The sequence below is a fragment of the Solanum pennellii genome, chromosome 4 (genome assembly GCF_001406875.1).
Source record: "Solanum pennellii chromosome 4, SPENNV200".
Classification (NCBI taxonomy): Eukaryota; Viridiplantae; Streptophyta; class Magnoliopsida; order Solanales; family Solanaceae; genus Solanum; species Solanum pennellii.
Genome location: NC_028640.1, coordinates 19944649 through 19950994, shown reverse-complemented (window position 1 = coordinate 19950994; position 6346 = coordinate 19944649). Strand labels below are relative to the sequence as shown.

Genomic DNA, 6346 nt, shown 5'->3' with positions numbered 1-6346 from the left:
CACGCCAATAGTTATTACTATCATATGGAGTACTAAAAATAGCAAATTTACATGTACTATTTGACCTCTACATATAAGTTTCTACTAATTTTCTTCTTTTCATAATTCTCGTCAAATAGCTAATAAATATTATTGGCAAACGTGTGTTGTTTTTAAGATATAAACTCAAATCAAGGGACCCAAAAATATAACTCCAGTTAGTTTTCTATATCGAATAAGGTTAAGTTTTTCAGAAACAAATTACAACTCCAGTTAGTTTTTCATTCCAATAAGTCAACTTTTTTCAAATTTATTTTTACAAAACTACAATTAATTTCCTAGACAAATTAGGAAATATACTCTCTCTATATTTTTTTGCTTTAAAATATTTCTCCATCTTTTTTTTTCTTTTTTTTTTTTGTATCTTTTAAGTTGGAATTCACATAATTCCATTTTATGGGGATGGAATATATAATTGAAGATATGTTAAGGTGTTTAATGAAATCCATTCATGAAATGCCTATCGAATATCATGATATTTCGTATATAGACTTATACGGTAACAAAGATCCAGCTAATTATTCCAAAATTCAGGTAATGATCATGTAAACTATTTCTTTACTCAATTGAAGATAAAAACAATCAAGGGTAAAAGCTTCAACGGATCAATTTTTGGAGGTCCCAAATGAAAAGGACGAGACAATAGTATTTTGACAAGAAAACATCACGAATTGGGTACAAGAAAACTTCCCATTTTGATGAAGAAAGTAGCAGTGAAGACAAAGAAAGTGTATATTGGATTGCGAAAGAATATTATCTTGATAAAACTATAATGGATGTATTAAGAGAACCGGCGAAATTAGATATGAACACTTGTTGTGTGTTTCATTACAAAGAAAGTTAGTTTATGTAAAAATATCAAGATATTTCTATAACAATCGAGAATGTAGTTTTTTGTCTCAAATTCATTGAACAATCACGATGAATGGTTCTATAGTGCATGTAAACACGTAATTTTTTTTATCGAACTTAAGATCTTACATCATTTTTAGTATATAAGTATTGCTTTTATATATAAATTAGATATTTTTATTTTTATCTTATTTTAATAATTTTAGTTAAAATATTTGAAATAACAAAAAAAAGAAGAGAATATATGTTTTATTTTATTTTAATAAATAAACTAGTATTTCTTATTTATAATTTATAATTAGCTATTAGAGTTTTCTTAGTTTAAAAAATATTACATTATATATATTATATTATTAAAAGGAATTAATAACTTAACACTCCCTCACATCTTCCCACTAACCCAATCCACCTCCATTACCCTCACCCCCACTTCACCACATCACCCCCACTTCACACCACTACGCTTACACATAAGATACACTACTACACCTACACTACTAAAAAGATTCAACAGCACACACGCACAACACCAAAAGAAAGAAAAGAAAAAGGAAAAACAATCAGCAACACATACCTACATTCAGCCAAAAAAAAAAAATAAATCCCTCCAACACCAAAATATACTTACGTATACACAACAAAGGTTAGGTTTGAGATTTACTTTCGTGGCTTCAAGTTCATAGCTTTTAATTATGTCTTTTTTTTCTTCTCGTGAATTAATTTCACAAAAAGTAATTCTTTATTTTCATTGAGTTATTTTGATTTCGTTATTATACAAGATGAGATTATAATATCATGAAGTTGTTCAAATTTATGTATGCTTAATTTTTGCATTATAATATAAAATAGAATGAGAATATTATGTCATAAAAATAGAGTAAAATTTACATAACCAATGTAGTTATTCTTGCATGCTTTAAAGTCTCATTTTTTTTCTTGTTCTTGATTAAAGTAAGAAACTTAATATTCAACGCTATGTAGTTAATAATGTTTAAATGAAATTTAGTTCTAATAAGTTAATTACTTTCCCACTTTGTATATCTAATAAAAATGTATTTATTGTTTATTTAAATAAGAAGAATAAAAGTAAAACTAAAAGAAATCAAATCTACAACTTCCTTTACATTTCTTTTAATGCGAAACTTTAAAAAGTTTTCATTTAATTGATTTATATTGATTATAAAGGATAACAAGTAAAAAATAAGAAGAAAATATAAAACAAAAAGATATAGAAAAGAAAAATAAGAAAAAGATAAGAAGAAAGAGAAACAAAATCTAAAAAAATAACTATAAAAGTGATCAAATTCGTGCAAAAATAAATAAATTGATATTAATTAGTAGGTTCTTTACATTTTAATGACTAAAATAAGAAAAAATAAAAGATTGTAGGTGTAATGCAACATGTGTAAATTTTTATGGGAAGGTATATTATTTTAGTTTATTTTTACTTATATTTTTATTAATATATTGTTCATTTTTTTAGAAAAATAAAACTAAGATAATATGTAATTTATGCTTATAATAATAATAATAATAATAATAATAATAATAATAATAGCAATAATAATAATAATAATAATAATAATAATAAATCTTAAGCTCTAAAGAACATTAAACTACTTTTAGTCTTGAAATACAAACAAATAAACAATTTGTTGCGAGACTGGAAAGTGCTGCTACCAATAACCACACACGATTAAAAATAAGGCAATTTTACAAGATAATTTAAAATAAAGCAAATAAAGAGGGACGTAAGTAAATTATTAGGCTAGTAAATATAATATATTCAAGATTAAGTCAACTCATACGAATGTCAATAAAGTGATCGTGCTAGAATCACGGGACTCGAGGGATGCCTAACACTTTTCCCTCAATCAACAATATTCCTAACTCGATCTTTGATTTCGCAGACCAAATAAATAACGAGTCAAGTTTCTTTTTGATTTGGGGTTTAAATAAGGTGACTTGGAACAACAAAACTCAATTCCAAGTGAGGACACTAAATAATCAAAACAATCTCTTTTTGAAATGTCACTTCAATTGCAAAAACTCTTTTCTTTCAAACTTAATTTTGAGGAAAAATAGGGGTGTGACAGTGCAAAAATTTGACAGCTACATTCATTGGATGAACTGTTCAAAGCCTTGACTGATAAAGTATTGGATTACTTTGATACGCCTGATCCTGAATATCGACACGCATAAAATGCTAATTAGTAATACATTTATTTTAGTTACTTTAGTTTATAGAATTATATTATCAAATAATTCTATTGTTATTTGATGGATTACATCTATTTTTAGCTAAATATTTTTTTTTATGGTTCCGAACTAGTGTGACAAAAATCCTAAGACCTAACCGGGTGACACTAGCCGGGTAACTAACTAACTAAATGCTAGTACCTAACCTAGGATGGTCAAAAGAGGTTTGTTATGGTCCTAGTGACTTAGGGGTACTTTAGTATTTACCCTAGATCACTTAATTAATTAAATTAGCAACTTAATTAATTAATCAAAAATCAAAGTCAAGGCCGAGACCCTTAGAAAATTTCACATTTGACTAAGTCAAATGTTCTCCTATTTTTAGTCAATTTAGGAGGGGCGTTTTGGTAATTATCTAATTGATTTATTTAATTAAGTTAACTAGTCTAAGTTGAATCAGTCAATATCAGTTTCTAAGACTTATACTCACGTTTAATCACTGGAAAACTCACGACTAAAAACACTGAACAAACGTGAGAAAAACCTTAGGCAATTTTAAGGCAGTCTTTCAAGGTTTTCGTGCAAAGTGCAAGGTGATCTTCGTAGATTCAATTCTACAGTAAGGTATGGATTTTCTCTCTTGGATTCTTTTCCCAAGAGGCTTTTCAAACATTTTGAATTCAAGAATACCGAAACTACGGTTGTTCCAAATGAATCGCATGTTCATCTTGTTAGGATTGAATCCACACACACACACTTGATGAATAAAGAACACAAGAACTTTATAGAGAATGAGATGAGAGATCTAGAGAGAGAAAGAGAGAAACCAATATTTCGTGGTAACACCCCGTGAGTAAACTTCCACGGCGGTGGGGTATATATATATTAATAAAAAAATAGAGTATTTTTTATTACAGAGAATAAATGGAGAATAAATTTAATCAGGCTCCACAAACTAACAATTCTCCCACTTGGATACTGATTCAGTCATCCAAAAAATACATTCTCAAAAAAAAAATCTTCATCATCAACATCTTTACCGCATCGCAACATCTGTAGCAACAACTACAGAAGACCAACCGAGGTTTTGCATAACCCCAGTTTCCCAACATCAACACATTTCGTCAACATGTCTGCCGGGTTCTTTGCACCCTCTATCTTCTCCAAGCACATTTCACCATCCTCTATTGCCCTGCGAGTGAAATGGTACCGCTTTCTGATGTGCTTTGTCTTCGAATGATAGACTGGATTTTTCACCAACTGTATGACACTCTGGCTATCTGAGTAAAGAATTTTCTCGCTCTGCTTCTTGCCCAAATCCTCCAGATAATTTGTCAGCCATATCTTCTCTTTCCCAGCTTCAGCTATTGCCACACACTCAGCTTCAATAGATGAAAGAGAAACACACTTTTGAAGCCTGAACATCCAACTCACTGCTGTTCCACCTATGGTGTAAATGTACCCGGATGTACTCTTGCTCGAGTCAACATCCCCACCAAGATCTGTATCCACAAAACCTGGTAGAGTCACATTGTCTTTGCCAAAACAGAGTGAAGTACTGGATGTACCTCTCATATATCTCAGAAGCCACTTCACAGCTTCCTAATGCTCTTTCCCCGGGTTTGTTATGTACCTGCTAACAACTCCTACTACATGTGCTATATCAGGTCTAGTGCAGACCATAGCACACATCAAACTCCCAACTGCTGAAGCATATGGAACAAGTACCATATGCTCACGCTCCTCGGCTGTCTTGGGTGACTGCTCCTTTGACAATTTAAAGTTATTTGCCAATGGAGTAGTCGTGGGTTTAGCATCATTAACCATAAATCTGCTCAACACCTTCTCAACGTACAACTCCTGAGATAGATTTAAAGTGCAAGCAGATCTATCCTGAGAAATCCTCATCCCCAAAATCTGCTTTGCTGGACCCAAATCTTTCATCTCAAACGCTGCAGACAACCTTGTCTTCAGATTGTTAATCTCCCTCATACTAGATCCTGCAGTCAACATATCATCCACATACAAGAGTAGAAAGACATATGAATCAGTTTATTTCTTGAAGTAATAACACATATCATTTTCAGCTTTGCAGAATCCACTCTTAGTGTGAAGGAGTCAAACTTCTTGTACCACTTCCTTGGTGCTTGCTTTAGTCCATACAAGCTCCTAGTGAGCTTGCACACCATGTGTTCCTTGCCTGGAACCACAAATCCTTCCGGTTGCTGCATATAGATCTCTTTGTCCAGATCTCCATGTAAAAAAGCTGTTTTTACATCCATTTGCTCTAGATGCAAATTCTTCGAAGCAACAATACTCAACAGAATTTGAATAGAGGTTAACTTCACAACAGGAGAGAATATTTCAGCATAATCAATACCTTTCCTTTGTGAATATCCTTTAACCACTAAACGATCATTGAACTTTCTTTTGCCATCTGGTTCAATCTTGATTCTGAACACCCACTTGTTCAACAAAGCTCTCTTCTCTGCAGGTAACTCACTCAAAACCCATGTGTCATTCTTCTCAAGTGACCTCATCTCATCATCCATGGCTTGATCCCACTTGATCGAATCCTCCACCTGTAGGGCCTCATCAAAAGACTCTGGTTCCCCCTCATCAGTCAGCAATAGATAGTGTAATGAAGGTGAATACCTATCTGGTGCCCTGATGGTTCTGGATGATCTCCTTAACACCTTCTCAGGTGTAACATGCTCCACTTCAGATTCTTCAGTAGGAGTTGGTTGAGTATCTGCTTCAACATCTCTAGGGTTACTCTTCTCCAACTCAATCTCAACTCCCACTTGCTTTGTAATCTCTAGAACCTTCTGCTCTCTGTCCTTGTACAGAACAGACTCATCAAATGTCACGTCACAATGTCTCAGGATCTTTCTATTCTTGTAATCCAAAAACCTGTAACCAAACAAATCAGAACCATAGCCTATGAAGTAACACTTCACAGCCTTGGCATCAAGCTTGTCTCTCTTTTCTGGATCTACATGAACATAAGAAGTGCAACAAAAAATCCTCAAGTGTGTCTACTTGAGTTCTTTTCCTGTCCACACCTCCTCTGGAATCTTGAACTCTAAAGGAACTGATAGTCCCTTGTTGATCAAGTATGCAGCTGTGCTCACAGCATCTGCCCAAAATGTTTTGGGCAGCCCACAGTATATCCTCATACTCCTTGCACGCTCATTCAATGTTCTGTTCATCCTCTCAGCAATTCCATTCTACCTTGTCTTACCTGGAACTGTTC

At 32.7% G+C, this 6346-nt stretch overlaps 1 pseudogene; it reads left to right on the top strand.

The window, feature by feature from the left end:
• The first annotated feature begins 441 nt into the window (after positions 1-441).
• On the top strand, positions 442-6136 carry LOC114076860 (annotated as a pseudogene).
• Positions 6137-6346: the final 210 nt, after the last annotated feature.